At 47.4% G+C, this 16071-nt stretch overlaps 1 pseudogene; it reads right to left on the bottom strand.

Annotated features, from left to right (window-relative positions):
* Nucleotides 1-16071, bottom strand: part of LOC134965068 (sulfotransferase 2B1-like) — a 101623-nt pseudogene that overhangs the window by 38424 nt on the left and 47128 nt on the right.

Genomic DNA, 16071 nt, shown 5'->3' with positions numbered 1-16071 from the left:
GAATAATGAGACCGAATTTCAAGGCCCACCAAATACAAATAACTCTTTATATTTTTTTATTTTTTTTTGTGACCGGTGATAATGTTACGTTCCTGGTGCTCAGAACTAGAGAGATGTTGCGTAGTGAGTCCAGAGCACCAGGACGTGACGCTGAAATAAGGTGTGGTACGGAAATAGCCCCTAGCACCCTACCTCCGTTGTCTCACCCTTGTGGACAGTTCACGCCTGAGTGACTATGGTTTCTTGGGCCCACGGCAGCCGCGTTTGAAGGGCGGATTAGGTCTGCCCAACTCCGATGCCCCCAGCTCTTAGAGTGAGACAAGGCGTGAACCGAGACAGGATAATAACAAGGGGACCTCTAACTAAAGCAAACAGAAGGCTAGGGGCTACTAACAACCCTAAAACTAAATATATGCGCGGCACGCCGCCAAAGGAAAAGAACAACAAAAGATACCACTGTCCACACCCCCACACTGCACCGTCGTGTACCGGGGAGGACAGTGAAAAGCGGAAACCTCCGCAAAACCACCAGTACAAAATAAACGCAAGGACTAAGCGGCCTAGGCCGCAACACGCGGCAGAAGCCGCTACTCACGAAACCGGGAGAGAACCCCAATAAGCGAGAACCCCCAGATGACTGCAACAGGTTCACTTGGACTGGAAGGATTCCCAGGACCGGCTTCAGAACTCCAGGACTCAGGAGCACAGGGAGCAGGATCGACCAGATACAGCTGACCAGAAACAAACGTTGCAAGGCAGGAACAGCATACAGGAAGCTATCACCGGCGAGGCTGCAGTGTGCTGGCTCCCATAAAAAGGCCCTGCTGGCCAATGACAGGAGGGCCAGCAAGACCAGCCCCCAGACCCTAATTATTAGTTGCCGAGCAGCTGCCCTGCTGCACGAACAACTAATCAATTTTATCTGGCAACGGGGAACGCGATCCGCCAATGGCGTCCCCGTTGCCATGGACCCAGCGGCTGTGAACGCCCAGCGTCCTAGCGTTGCCAGGGACCCGGCGGCTACAGTACGCACGGCGTCCTGGCGTTGCTAGGCGCTGGACGGGCAGGTAGGGAGGTGCGGCGGCCGTGAGCGTCGCTCGGAAGCAGACCGAGCAGCGCCGCGGACCGCGGCACCTAACAATCACAAGGGAAGGGGAGGGGTGACACCAAAATGCCAGCTCCTCCACAGTGACAGGAGCCAAGTGCTGCAGTGTGACATTATCCTGCTGTACTCGACTCCTGTCAGTGAGAGGGAACCAGCAGAGTAGAAGGCCACGCCTCCAACCTGAAAAGCCATGTTTTTCGGTTGCGCGTGGGAAGGGGGGGGGGGGCTTGTCCATAACGGGTGTCACCTACCCCAGTACTGGAACTTGGAAGGGGGGCTGCTTGTTTGTTTGCTCCTCTACCCCACCCTCAATAGACTAGTGTAGGACAAGCTTGTTACAGAATGGAAAGGGGAGCAGCTATCTTCACACTTACAATCACCTCTGTTTTTCTGTGATTTTTGTTTGGCAGCCATTTTTGAATGCAACGCTTATTACACCTGGTGACTTGTATTTATACTGTAACAATAACATTAAGATTTTCCTGTAAGGAGAACGAAATGACAGGCATAGGAATGGAGAGAGTTAAACCTCCTGTGATGGGTGTGGACTTAATTGTTATGAAAAGTACAGCCAATGGTAGATAGGGGAGGGATCAGCATATATATAGGGATGTATAGGTCATCTAGGGGTCTCTCACTTCTGGTTTGCCTTCTGGTGAGTAATATTAGAAATCTTGTACATCATTAGTGGGTTAGATAGATTAGTTAGATTAGTTAAATTGATTTCACTTGGTGGGTGACATATATAGCGGTTAGGGAGCTTTCACATTACCCTCCTCTCTCCTCTCACCTCAAGTATTCCAGCGCGGACTAATGGCCGCCTCTCGCCCCCTCCATTCGGCCGGGACCCCAGCTTGTTACCGCTCTGAAGGTGGGGAAAATGGGGCCTCAGATGTGCCTGCTGGCTCATCCGCTCTTTCCCCGTCCACCGGTGCCGGCGTGCGTACCCGCGCGGCGATGGCTGGACGGACCCGGTCTCCCCTGCCCCAGGAGTCGGGACCGGAGTTAATCTCCGGCCGCGAGCGGCGGGGGAAGGGAGCTGAGGTGGGCGGGCATCGGCCTTCACCTCCACCTCAGGAGTGTGAGGCACCGTTGCAGGGAGCAGGCATCCGCGGGCGCGCGCGTGCACGCCAGAGCGGGCGGTCTACGGAGGCTCCCGTCCCATCTCCCCACCCGTCCCCCTTGTCACGGCCGCGGAGGGATGCCGGCCAGGGGGGTCGGTGTGGGCGGAGAGCGGCAGCGGGTCGGATGAGGCCTGGTCGCCCGTGAACACAGCTAGTGGCGCCGATCGCGCACGATCCCGTTGGATTACATGTCTCCCCTGCTGCCTCCCTTACAGCAGGAGTCCGGCAGGGAGCGGCGGCGGGGGAGGGGGCATAGTAGGGTGGGACATGGCAGCATAGAGCCCCGCAGGTGTGCCTTCCCTGCGGACGGAGGGAGCTCCGGCCTGCAGGAGGAGGGCACGCGAGCCGGGGCCGGCGGCAGGCGCGGTAGTTTCAGTGCGGGCCAGCACAAACAGGATAGCGGAGATGATTGGAGGGGGACCACGCAAATTAGAACTAGAGGGGCCAGCGAGTCACCAGAAGGCCAGGCGGGTCATTTACCGATGGGTCCCTTCTCGGCACCTGCCGGCCAACGGGCCAGGATACGTGCGCCGGCATCTGCGGGGGCTCCCGCCGGTTATGGCCGCGATTTCTGGGGAAGTCAAGAGGCTTCCGGAGAGTTAGCATCAGCCCTGTCGACGGTGGTGGCCCATTGGCCGCAGCCGCATCTCCGGGGACAGCGAGGCATTCCGGCGCGCGCGCAGAAGCAAGGGCGTCCGTCACGCAGTCGGGGTCGGCGGCCCAGCGAATAGCGCGCGCTTGCCATGACCTGGGGGCGGCCGCGGCGCAGTTAGGCAACCATCAAGTAGGGACGGGGCGCAGACGCGAGGAGGGGATGTATGTACCCTGGAATACTAGGCATGCCCCGGGAGTGGTTTCCGGGTCCCGTGCTTTGTTGTCTTTTTCAGGTGAGCGTGGTGAGGTTGAGGTGGACGTGAGCGATGAAGAAGATTTCGAAGTTTCCATACCGGGGGACTACGAGTCCGAGCAGTCGGCAACGTCAGGTGAGGTCGACTTCGGGCTCCAGCGCACGCTCTAGTTCTCTCAGTTCCTCCTCTTCTTCATCCCTATCGTCGCAAGCGTCCGACGTTAGTAGCACGACTAGAGCAAAAAAGCGCGCGACAAAGTACGCTAAAAAAGCAGCAGGGCAGCAGGAGAGGCGGAAGAGGCGCAAGCGGCTTAGTGAGAACGCTCGCAGGGCCAAGAAGCGCCGTAATTTGCCTGGAGTAGTCCACTGTGATTATACGGCAGTGTTGAGGGGGTTGCAGGATAGCTGCCGTAGGAGGATCTGTAGAGGCGATTACGTGGATCTTTTCGTGCTGACTAAGGACCCGAAAAAGGAGTATAAGGCAGCGACGGCTAAGAAAGGCAGAGGAGCTGAGGCTTTCCGTACTTTTGACAACTGGCTGGCTGGTTTCTGAGTCTTTGCGGCATGTTATCTGGAGGATAGGCCGGACGAACACATGAACGTCATACTGTACCTGCACTTGATACACGACATGCAGCGCACATCGTCAGGAATAGAATGGCGAATGTATGATGAGAAGTTCCGAGAAAAGCAGGACTGCTTACAGATTATTGATTTTGGTTGCAAGGACGTGGAGGTCTGGCTCCAGGTCACCCGGGCTTCTCAACCTGCAAAGGAGCCCCGGAATCCGGGGGCGGATGGGCAGCACGCTGGGTCATCCGCCCAGGGGCGTAGCGCGGAAGGGGGACCGGGTAGAAAAGGTAGATCAGCTATTCGCGGGGGCGGACAGGCCACCGCGAGGGGGAAGTGCTTCGCATTTAATAATGCAACTTGTTCCTTCGGCAAGCAGTGTCGGTTTCGACATTCATGCTTGCAATGTGGCGGCTTCCACCCGGCCTCCAACTGTTTTAAAGGCAATCGGCAAGGTCCAAGGGGAAAGCAAGGCTATGTAAAACCCACCAGGAGCGGGATTGCTCAACAGGGCCCCAACGCCAATTAATTTGGATGCCATGTCCAAGTGGTTGGGATGGTATCCAAAAAGGCCGGACGCCAATTTTTTGTTTCAAGGTTTTAAGTTTGGTTTCCGCTTGCCAGTTGCGGGCGAAGTATCGGTCAGGGCTCTCAGAAATCTTCAATCCGCTCGCACCTTGCCGTTAGTTTAGCGCGAGAAAGTTGATAAAGAGGTGCGACTGGGTAGGATGGAGGGCCCGTTTAGCTTGCCCCCATTGGATGACTTGGTCATCTCCCCAGTGGGGGTAGTCCCCAAGAAGACTCCGGGTGCTTTTATGCTCATTCAGTATCTTTCTTACCCGTCAGGGTCGTCGGTCAACGACGCAATACCGCCAGCACAATGTTCGGTGGTGTACCAGTCGTTTGACGAGGCTCTGGAGATGGTTCGTAGTTACGGCCCGGGAGTTCTGATGGCTAAGATCGATGTTGAATCCGCGTTTCGGTTGCTCCCGTTGCATCCGGACTCATTCCGTTTTATGGGTTTTCGGATCGGAGTGGAATATTTCATTGACAAATGTTTGCCGATGGGGTGTTCCGTTTCCTGCTCGTTTTTTGAAAGGTTTAGCACATTTTTACATTGGTGCGTGGAGTCTTCTTCAGGGGGTCATGGGGTTGCGCATTACCTCGATGATTTCCTGTGTGTGGGACCGGCGAATTCGCCACGCTGCAGCGACTTGCTGTTCAGCATCCGAGCCTTGTTTTATCACTTTGGCGTTGCTGTGGCCGAGGATAAAACGGAGGGGCCGGTTTCATGTTTGTCGTTCTTGGGGATTGAAATCGACACGGTGGCAGTCTCGTGTCGCCTTCCTCAGGCCAAGGTCGCGAAGCTCCGCGAGGTTATTGGGCAGTTCGTGACGTCGCACAAAGTCACGCTGAGGCAGGCGCAGTCTTTGCTGGGCCTCTTGAACTTTGCTTGCCGGGTAATCCCGATGGGCAGGGTTTTCTGCCGAAAGCTGGAGAGGGCGACGGCGGAGTGTGCCGGGCCACGTCATTTCATTCGCTTGTCCTCCGAGATTAAGAGGGATTTGGCCGTCTGGGCCTCGTTCCTGGAGGACTTCAATGGGGTGCGTATCTGGCTGGCCCCAACGATCGACAATTGTAGGTTATAGCTGTTTACCGACGCGGCGGGTTCCTCTGGGTTCGGTTGCTACCTAGAGGGATCTTGGTGCGTGGCCTCTTGGCCTGAGGAATGGCATCGCGAAGGTTTCACTAAGGACCTTTTGCTGCTGGAGCTTTTTCCCGTTATGGTAGCACTGGAGGTTTGGGGCGAACGTCTGGCTGATCGTAGCATTTTGTTCAGATGCGACAATCTGGGCGTGGTGCATGCGATCAATAAGCAGAGGGCGAAGTCGCTGGTGGTTTTGAGGGTGCTTGCGCAATTGCTGCTGACATGCTTGCGTAGGAATGTATGGTTCCACGCGCAGCATGTTCCAGGAATTGAGAACGGAATTGCCGACGCGTTGTCCCGCGGGCAGTGGGAGAGATTTTGTTTGTTGGCACCTGAGGCCAATGAGCGGGGGTTTCAATGTCCCGGTTATGTCTGGCAGGTGATCGGACCGGACTGGAGGGCCTAGCGATGCGGTCAGTGGCTCCGAACATGCTCAAGGCTTACGGTCAAGCTTGGAGCGAGTGGGAAGAGTTTGTCCGAGGACGTAGTCAAGAAGGTAAGAGCAGGCATCGGATGATGCTTTCTTTTATTTGACAGCTTTTTGTCACGGGTAGGTCCAGAGCGGTGGTGTCCCGGTACTTAGCAGGGATTTCATTTTTTAATAAAATCAAGGGTGTTCCTGACGTGACAAAGAGCGGGCTTCTTGTGAAGGCGATGAAAGGGTGGGCGCGCGTGGCGCCAGTGCCGCCAGATAGGCGGCGCCCCATCGATGCGGCCTTGTTACCAGCTGTCATTGGTGCTGTGGGCAGTGTCGCATCGTCACTTTTTGAGTCGCCGTTGTTCCAGTTGGCGTTCTCCATGGCTTATCACGGAGCCTTTCGGGTTTCGGAGCTGGTAGCGCCATATAAATGGGCAGATTCGCGCATGCTTCTAGATGAGATGGTGGTGGGTGAGAGGTCTTTGCTGTGCAGACTGCGTCGCTCTAAGACGGACTAAGTAGGTAGAGGGCGATGGGTCACTTTGGTACCGTCTCTGGAGGGGAGCATTTGCCCGGTGAGATTGGCATCGAAATATGCAGCAGTTCGGCCCGGTGTGAGGGGGTCGTGGTTGCTGCACTATGACGGTTTACCATTGACAAAATATCAATTTCGTTTGATGCTGAGTCGCTGTCTGGCGAGCTTGGGCCTTTCACCCGCTGCTTTCGGTACGCATTCTTTCCGAATCGGGGCGGCGACGTCGGCTGCATCGGCGGGTTTTTCCGTTGCGGAGATTCAGGCGGTGGGGCGATGGAAGTCTTCAAGTTACAAACGTTCTATTCGCCCGGTTTCATGAGTTTTCAGTTTTATTAACCGTTGATTAAGTTAATGTTGTAAGGTTAAGTACGTCATTGTGCCGTTTGTGTCTGTTTGTCTCCCCTGTTCATCCTACTCAGGGATTAGCTACTCGCCGCTGCTGGCAGCGGGGGTCTGGAGTTCTTTTGCGATTTTTTGCCTGACTTGACGGACTGAATTTCAATTTACAATTCGGCTGATCAGTTACAACACGAAGTCCCTCAGCAGGTTTTTATGCTTTCACCTCCAGCTGAGTTTCTTACATGTTTTTTCCCATTTTCAATCCCCCCCCCCCTTTTTATTTTTGCCTTACTTTAATTTGATCTTTCCCGTTGTGTTTCTATGTTATGCTTCGATTGGCTGGAAGCTTGTTTACAATGGCTAGGCCGTGACTCATCAAGACACGAAAACCTTTTTCTTTTGGCAGATCCTTCAGGTTAATGCATGCAATAAGCTCATGTTAGGATATTTATTAACCAATTTTTTATTCCTTTCCTTCACTTTAGGTTGGGTAGAAGACGATTTGGCAATATGGGTAGTTGGCCACTCTTATGTTTACTGGTCAGCCAGGTTTTTGGCCTCGGATGGGGCGCAGTTTTTTCCTTGGGCTCATGGCGTTCGTTGGCTTGGTTGGCGTGGGATGATGTGGCAAGATCTGAAGAGTAGATTGGTCAGTGGTGGCAATGATCTGGGGAAGAGGACATCTTTAGAGCTGAGATAGAAGATCTGGCCAGTGTGGCCGCAGCGTGGCCCAATTGTGTTTTGGTGTTCTCCATGATGGTGCCAAGGTTGCGTTGGCAGGGAGTGGCGGACGGTCGCCCTATTGATGAGGCCAGGCAAAAAGGTGAACGCTGAAGTGGCGAAGTGGGTATTGGCTCACGGAGGGAAAGTGGTTCGCCACCCTAGGATTCGGTTCCGGGAAAGTCACCTTTTTCGGCCTGATGGTGTACATCTGTCCAAGGAAGGGATGATGCTTTTCCTGGAGGATCTGTTTCAGGTGTTGCAGGAGTTAGGTTGAGGGTATGGTGGCGGTGCGAAGACTCTGTGGAAGAGTCTTTCGCTGTTGGCGGAAAAGAACGGCAGGTTATAGTTTGACTTGTTAGTCACAGTTTTTACAGTATTGGTGTGGTTTAGGTGCACTCACCTCCATTGACTTTTAAGGCCGCTAGATCACCCAACAGGGGGCAGCGTCATCACCCATCAGGGTGGGCAGTCAGCGTGGAGGTCTGAGTTGGGCACCTATTACCTATGTATGGTTTGTGGTAGATTAGGATTGCTTGGGTTTTTAATGTTTCTGAGGTTATCTTCATTGGATTATAGCCGTTCTTTTTTCTGCCACCATATGTCGGTTGAATCGGCATGTTAACTTAAATTTTACTTTACAGGTTTTTTCTAATGGTTAGGGTACAATAAAAAGCTAACAATTTTCTGCCAAATTCAAGTCTCCGTGTCATTATTTCATGGTATTAAGGGTATAGAATGTTTTACTTTTAGAATGGAGGTCCACACATTATCATTAGGAGGTTTATATAGCTGACGATTTGTAAATTTCCCCTCAAAAATCTCAGAAAACCAGTTTATCAATTCACACTCCATTTCCCATATGCCTTCCCTTCAGCAGGATGTGATTATGGTTCCCTGAAAACGGAGCAATCTGGAAATTGCAGTGTTAAATTGTTATTTGTTAGGAAACATGCTCAGGGGTCCTCCTTGTCATATTTCTTAGTTTAGCGGGAACACTAGATGTAATTGGTCTGCAAACATAATAATCCAGGACAGCACATAATGCATCCACAAAAAATGAAAATAAAGATTTAAAAAAAAATTGCTTTTAAAAATCAGCAAATAAAAGTTTTAACAATTACCTTTGCGCATGAAGGAGCCTTTAGTTTGATCCATAAAATTCTGAGGGATGACACTGTAGTTGGACATCTTATTTTCTTTCATGGCATTAAAAGAGGAGTTTTTTACAACCAAATCAATATGTGTTTTATCTACATCCTTCCCCAGAAATTGACAGATCCTTATCACGCTACATTGGAGGTCCTGAAAACAAATCATGAATATTTTAGTAATACTGCTTATTTATGTATTGCAACATTTAGAATCATTTACTGTACTGTCCATCACTGTGGTATTCAGTAAACTCATATATAATGGAGTTAGAGCAACAAAGGATACTTCTGTAAATATCATTTAACCAATGACCTTAAAGTGATGCAATACTATTTTAGGGTGCATTTGACTAGGGTCAGAAGACATTTTTTGTTTTCCATCTTTACCAGCAGTGGATTGGCCATAGGCGTTGCTGGCCCTGTGGTCATTGGATCGCTCGAAGCTTTATTTTAATTTTTTGTTTATTTTATTTATTTATTTTCAATGTTTTCCTGGGTCTGGCCATTGCCTATTAGTGACTGGCCCAACATTACATTGCTCCATGTAGGTTGGCCATGGATCATACTGTTTTGATACCTCACCTTCTGCCCACTACTCGCCCCCTGCTTCCTGTCACAGGTGCCTCCATACATAATGCAGCAGGAGCAGCCCATGCATTGCATCACCCTTGTGCTCAATACCTGCAGTATTCGTGCAATCAGGCATCAGAGTAATATGTGCTGATACTCGTTTGCAGGAACCTCAGCACACGTAGTTACTGAGAATTGAGCTGGTGCAGTACACGGATCACCCCAGATGTAGTAAGCATGGAAGCGTCAGTAAATGGTGATGCACGAGGAGACAAGTCCAACTCTGCTAGAAAACACAACATGCAACATGGTACCGGTGTTATTCACAATGCCATGTTGGAAACATTACTCACTGCACAGATCTCTTTGTTCACTAACAGGCTACGTGTACCTCTTATGCAAATACTGTACATCTAGCTCATAACAGTTCTAACCAAAATGTTCATTACTAATGAATAGTAATAAGACTGTATGACAGCTCTCCACTATAATTTTTTATGACTTCTTTAAATGATTGATACACATGTGCAGAATATACAGTATTTGAAGAAATTTTTCTGAAATGTTTATTCAGCATTATCTCTGTAACTTCGTGGTATAATCAGTGCCGTAACTAGGATAGTACAGAGGGCGCCTTTAACACTGTGCATTTTTGCGGCGGTTTCACCATCTGCATGTACCTCTATTGACCAGCTCTGTACGCTGTATCAATGATAGCCGCAGCACTGTCTACTGCAGGGGTGGCCAACCAGTCGGAGACAAAGAGCCAAAAAAAATGTGTTGGGTATGTCAAAGAGCCGACATCGAGCCGAAGACGCACATGCAAAAATGGGGTGTGGCCTTGTGCCTTCTAGGCCACGCCCTGGTATAAAATACATTGAAAAAGCCAGATCAAACATAAAATACATTGAAAAAGCCACTTCCACATAAAATGATTGTAAAAGCCAGATCCACATAAAATGATTGTAAAATCCAGATTTACATAATACACTTCAGCTCGCCCAAGTAGCATTTTGTATACAGATACAGCTGCAGTCGCACACAGAATATAGGCATGCTGCATATCATTTTAATCAGCAGAACCTGCTTGTGTCCCTGGGCATTCCAAATGCCCTAGGCATTTGCCTAGTTTGCCTATGCCTAGGGCCGGCTCTGGGGGTCCTCCAGCAGCACACAGTGGTGATGTGAGGTTCCTGTCAATCTGATATAGGATGATTGTGGTATCAAATATACATCTTTAAGAAAATAAAATCTATACACTCACAACACATTTTTTATATATTATTTTTCTACTTTGACATTTTACCTCTTGTAGTTCCTCATATGTAATTAATAAGAAGTTTTTGTTATCCTTCATTTGCATCCATCCTTTCACATGATCAAACCATTAACTATAAAGGACTTTAAAAGTGTAAAACATTACTTGATATGAAGAAACTTAAAAAAAAAAAAAGAATATATTTATTCACAAAATTCACAGAGCTATACAGTCAGGACATACAGAATGTTAAATATAGAATAAGGGAGTATAGGAAAAAAGACTTGTACCTTGTGGTACACAGAGAAAAAAAAGAACTTATCATATAACATTAAAAATATTCTTTAAAAACCTGCAAAATAAAATAAAGAGGTAGAGAATGTGTGACATATAAATGTGGTTTTGAAATTTCTGTGTACAGAATTTCCATTTAGTAATGTCCATAATAAATCATTGAGGAGTAGAGATGGTATCTTGTGTTTTGTTCTTAATACAGATGTGTGGGATTATCCTCATTTAGCACTCTGGTAGTATATAGGTGGTCATTCCGAGTTGATAGCTCGCTAGCAGTTTTTAGCAGCCGTGCAAACGCTATGCCGCCTCCCACTGGGAGTGTATTTTAGCTTAGCAGAAGTGCGAACGAAAGGATCGCAGAGCAGCGGCAAAGTTTTTTTGTGCAGTTTCAGAGTAGCTTCAGGCCTACTCAGCGCTTGCGATCACTTCAGACTATTCATTTCCTGATTTGACGTCACGAACACGCCCTGCGTTCGCCCAGCCACGCCTGCATTTTTCCTGGCACGCCTGCGTTTTTACGAACACTCCATGAAAACGGTCAGTTGACACCCAGAAACGCCCACTTCCTGTCAATCACTCTGCGGCCAGCAGTGCGACTGAAAAGCTTCGCTAGACATTGTGTAAAACTACATCGTTCATTGTAATAGTACGACGCGCATGCGCAGAAGTGCCGATTTTTGGCCTGATCGCTGCGCAGCGAATGAAAGCAGCTAGCGATCAACTCGGAATGACCCCCATAGTTCTATCTAATAGTCTGTGTACTCCATAATATGTTGTAACAAAGGATGGCGGTCACTAGGTCGACATGAGTTAGGTCAACATACATTGGGTCAACCAAGTTTGGTCGACAAGCATTAGGTCGACACGATCACTAGGTCGACGTGGAAAAGGTCGACATGAGTTTTTCACAATTTTTTCATTTTTTGACCTTTTTCATACTTAACGATCCACGTGGACTACAATTGGGAATGGTAACCTGGGAACGGTAAGCATGGCGAGCTAAGCGAGCCATGCGAGGGGACACAGTGCACTATTTGGGGCCCCGGTCACTTACGAAGAAAACAACACCAAAAAAAGTAAAAAGACTCATGTCAAGCTTTTTCTCTGTCGACCTAGAACATGTCGACCTAATGACCATGTCGACCTAGTGAGCATTTTTGACGTAATGCATGTCGACCAAACGTGGTCGACCCAATGTATGTCGACCTAACTCATGTCGACCTAATGAACCACACCCGTAACAAATCTATATACATTTATTTATGTACAAAGAACCACTCACTGTGCACGACTATTAAATGTTCATAAACAATAATATTTAAGTAACAAAAAATTGTATCAATAGTGTTACTTTAAAAAGTAATTTAGCTGCAGTGTTACATTAGCTCTCACTCTTATATATACACCTTAGCTATATTCAATAACATTGCTGTGTAGAGTTAATGCAAATAGGATCTGTTACCCCGTAATCACTTAATAGTGTGCATATTGCTCCACACACCAAATATGTTCTCATTTAATATTTATTCATTAACAGTTTCTTATATAGCGCAGCAAATTCCATTACGGTTTACAATCGGAAACAACAATGATAAAACAAAACTGGGTAATAACAGTCATAGAGGTAAGAAGGACCTGCTCGCATGCTTACAATCTAGATCACCCACAGTGATTTCCACTATTTTATGGGTTCTAATTTCTTATGTGGCGCATTATTGTATGAGGCTGGTATATGTAAAATCATCTCTCATATCTCATATATGGCACACTGTTGTATGGGGCTGGTATATGTAAAAGCATCTCTCATATGGCCACAATAATGTGTGCATTTCTCCACACAGCCATCATGTATCAAAGTGTCATATACAGTGCATCAGGAAAGTGTTCACAGCGCTTCACTTTTTCCACATTTTATTATGTAGCAGCCTTATTCCAAAATGGAATAAATTCATTTTTTACCCTCAAAATTCTACACACAATACCCCACAGTGACAATGTGAAAAAAGACAGAGCGTTGCGGTGGCAGAGCCGGCCAAACTGGGGGCGGTGCGGGACAAATGGGGGCGTGATCACGGCGGCTGCATGACATCACATGCAGCCTTCCAAGATTGGGACCATGGCAGTGGGCCTCCTGCGGGCGCAGCAAAGCTGTGCCCGCAGGAGGCATCCCTTATTCCTGCGATGAAGCAGAAATTGAGATGCGATCGCAATTTCTGCATCATCAGCGGGGGGAGGCGGCGGCAAGCATGCTGGTCGGCCTTGCCCTGCGATGGGCGGCCCCCAGCATGTGATCCAAAGAATTGCAAATTCTGCTAATTAGCAGAATTTGCAATCCTTACTAAATTAGGCCCAATACCCCATAATGACAATGTGAAAAATAAAAAACTAAGAAATCACATGTACATAAGTATTCACAGCCTTTGCCATGAAGCTCAAAATTGAGCTCAAGTGCATCCTGTTTCCACTGATCATCCTTGAGTTGTTCCTACAGCTTAATTGGAGTTTACCTGTGGTAAATTCAGTTGATTGGACATGATTTGGAAAGGCACACACCTGTGTATATAAGGTCCCACACTTGACAGTGCATGCATGTCTGAGCACAAACCAAGCATGAAGTCAAAAGAATTGTCTGTAGACCTCCGATACAGGACTGTCTCGAGGCACAAATCTGGGGAAGGGTCCAGAAAAATATCTGCTGCTGTGAAGGTCCCAATGAGCACAGTGGCCTCCATCATCCATAAATGGAAGAAGTTCAGAACCACCAGGACTCTTCCTAGAGCTGAGCGATCAGGGGAGAAGGGCCCTAGTCAGGGAGGTGACCAAGAACCCAATGGGCACTCTGTTAGAGCTACAGCATTCCTCTGTAGAGAGAGGAGAACCTTCAAGAAGGACCGCCATCTCTGCAGCAATCCACCAATCAGGCCTGTATGGTAGAGTGTACAAAATAGATTAAAAGAAAATAGCTATGTCCACTGAAAATTTCTGTCTTGCTTATCCAATAAGTCCAATAACCAGTATTGTTATGTTAGAAAGTATAATTAGATGTGACACTCAAAAAGTTTCACTTACAGGTGGGTGTATTGAATTAAATTCAAAATTACTATTATAGGTATGTCACTGGTAAGTATTACCAGTACTTACCAGTGACATACCTATAATAGTAATTTTGAATTGAATTCAATACACCCACCTGTAATTGAAACTTTTTTGTGTCACAACGAATTATACTTTCTAACATAACAATACTGGTTATTGGACTTATTGGATAAGCAAGACAGAACTTTTCAGTGGACATAGCTATTTTAATTTAATCTATTTTTCACCCTTTATATTTCTAAAGTTCACATCTGTGTGTCATTGTAAGTCTGATTTTAACCTCTTATTTTTCATTGTTATGTTCACCCAAATTGTGAAAACAGGATATTAAAAGTTATATGTTAAAAAATATAAAACAATTAAAATACAAAATATATTTCAATAGTGTGCCCAATACTACAGTACTTTCTTCTTCTGTTGTTTAATGTATTGACCCTACTGTAATGTGGCAGCACCCCCATATACAATTAAATTAATTATATAGATTGAATTTTCAAGAACTTTGGGGTTTCTCTTTCCTTGGTTATTATAAAACATATCAGTTTGCAGACACAAAAACCTTTTTGTTCTCCTGTATGGTAGAGTGGCCAGACAGAAGCCACTCCTTAGTAAAAAGCACATGGCAGCCCACCTGGAGTTTCCCAAAATGCACAAGAATTACTCTCAGACCATGAGATACAATATTCTCTGGTCTGATGAGACAAAGATTGAACTCTTTGGCGTGAATGCCAGGAGTCATGTTTGGAGGAAACCAGGCACCGCTCATCACCAGGCCAATACCATCCCTACAGTGAAGCATGGTGGTGGCAGCATCATGCTGTGGGGATGTTTTTCAGCGGCAGGAACTGGGAGACTAGTCAGGATCAAGGGTAAGATGAATGCCGCAATGTACAGAGACATACTGGATGAAAACCTGCTCCAGAGCGCTCTTGATCTCAGACTGGGGCAACGGTTCATCTTTCAGCAGGACAACGACCCTAAGCACACAGCCAAGATATCAAAGGAGTGGCTTCAGGACAAATCTGTAAATGTCCTTGAGTGGCCTAGCCAGAGCCCAGACTTGAATCCGACTAAACATCTCTGTAGAGATCTGAAAATGGCTGTGCACCGATGCTTCCCATCCAACCTGATGGAGCTTGAGAGGTGTGCAAAGAGGAATGGGCGAAACTGCCCAAAGTTAGGTGTGCCAAACTTGTGGCATCATATTCCAAAATACTTGAGGCTGTAATTGCTGCCAAAGGTGCGTCAACAAAGTACTGAGCAAAGGCTGTGAATACTTATGTACATGTGACTTCTTAGTTTTTTATTTTTAATAAATTTGCAAAAATCTCAAAATAAATTTTTCTTATGTTGTCATTATAAGGAATTGTGTGTAGAATTTTGAGGGAAAAATTAATTTATTCCATTTTGGAATAAGACTGTAACATAACAAAATGTCGAAAAAGTGTAGCGCTGTGAATACTTTCCTGATGCAGTGTGTGTGTGTGTGTGTGTGTGTGTATGTGTGTGCGCGCACCATCTCAGGTTCCAAACATCTCAATTCAGTTAAATTATATGTAGTTGAGCAGAGGTAAAATATCCCATACGCAGCTCAATAGCCAATGGGGGTCATTCCGAGTTGATCGCTAGCTGCCGTTGTTCGCTGCGTAGCGATCAGTGATAAAAATGCATGTGTATGCACCGCAATGCGCACGCGCGACGTACGGGTACAAAGAGCATGGTGGTTTTGCACAGGTTCTAGTGAAGCTTTCAGTCGCACAGCCGATCGCAAGGATATTGACAGGAAGAGGGCGTTTCTGGGTGTCAACTGACCATTTTCAGGGAGTGCTTAGAAAAACGCAGGCGTGCCTGGAAAAACGCAGGCGTGGTTGGGCGAACGCTGGGCGTGTGTGTGACGTCAAAAGCCATCCCTCCGTCGTTAGAATCAACGCACATGAAGAGTAACTACAGGGCTGGTCTTGTTTTGAACAAAAAGATTTTGCAGGCGCTCTGCTGCACAAGCGTTCGCACTTCTGCAAAGCGAAAATACACTCCCCAGTGGGTGGCGACAATGCGTTTGCACGGCTGCTAAAAACTGCCAGCGAGCGAACAACTTGACCCCCAATGTACGCTTTGCAGTTCCACTTCATCAGGGCCTTATTTTACAATCACATTTATAATCTATGTCACACATTCTCTACCTCTTTATATTATTTTGCAGGTTTTATAAGAATATTTTTAATGTTATATAATAAAAGTTTTTTGCAGTGTGTGTGTGTGTGTATGTGTGTGCGCGCACCATCTCAGGTTCCAAACATCTCAATTCAGTTAAATTATATGTAGTTGAGCAGAGG

The sequence above is a fragment of the Pseudophryne corroboree genome, chromosome 10 (assembly GCF_028390025.1).
Source record: "Pseudophryne corroboree isolate aPseCor3 chromosome 10, aPseCor3.hap2, whole genome shotgun sequence".
In the NCBI taxonomy this organism is placed as follows: domain Eukaryota; kingdom Metazoa; phylum Chordata; class Amphibia; order Anura; family Myobatrachidae; genus Pseudophryne; species Pseudophryne corroboree.
Note: the sequence above shows the minus strand (reverse complement) of the source record. Positions and strands in the feature narration are given on the sequence as shown.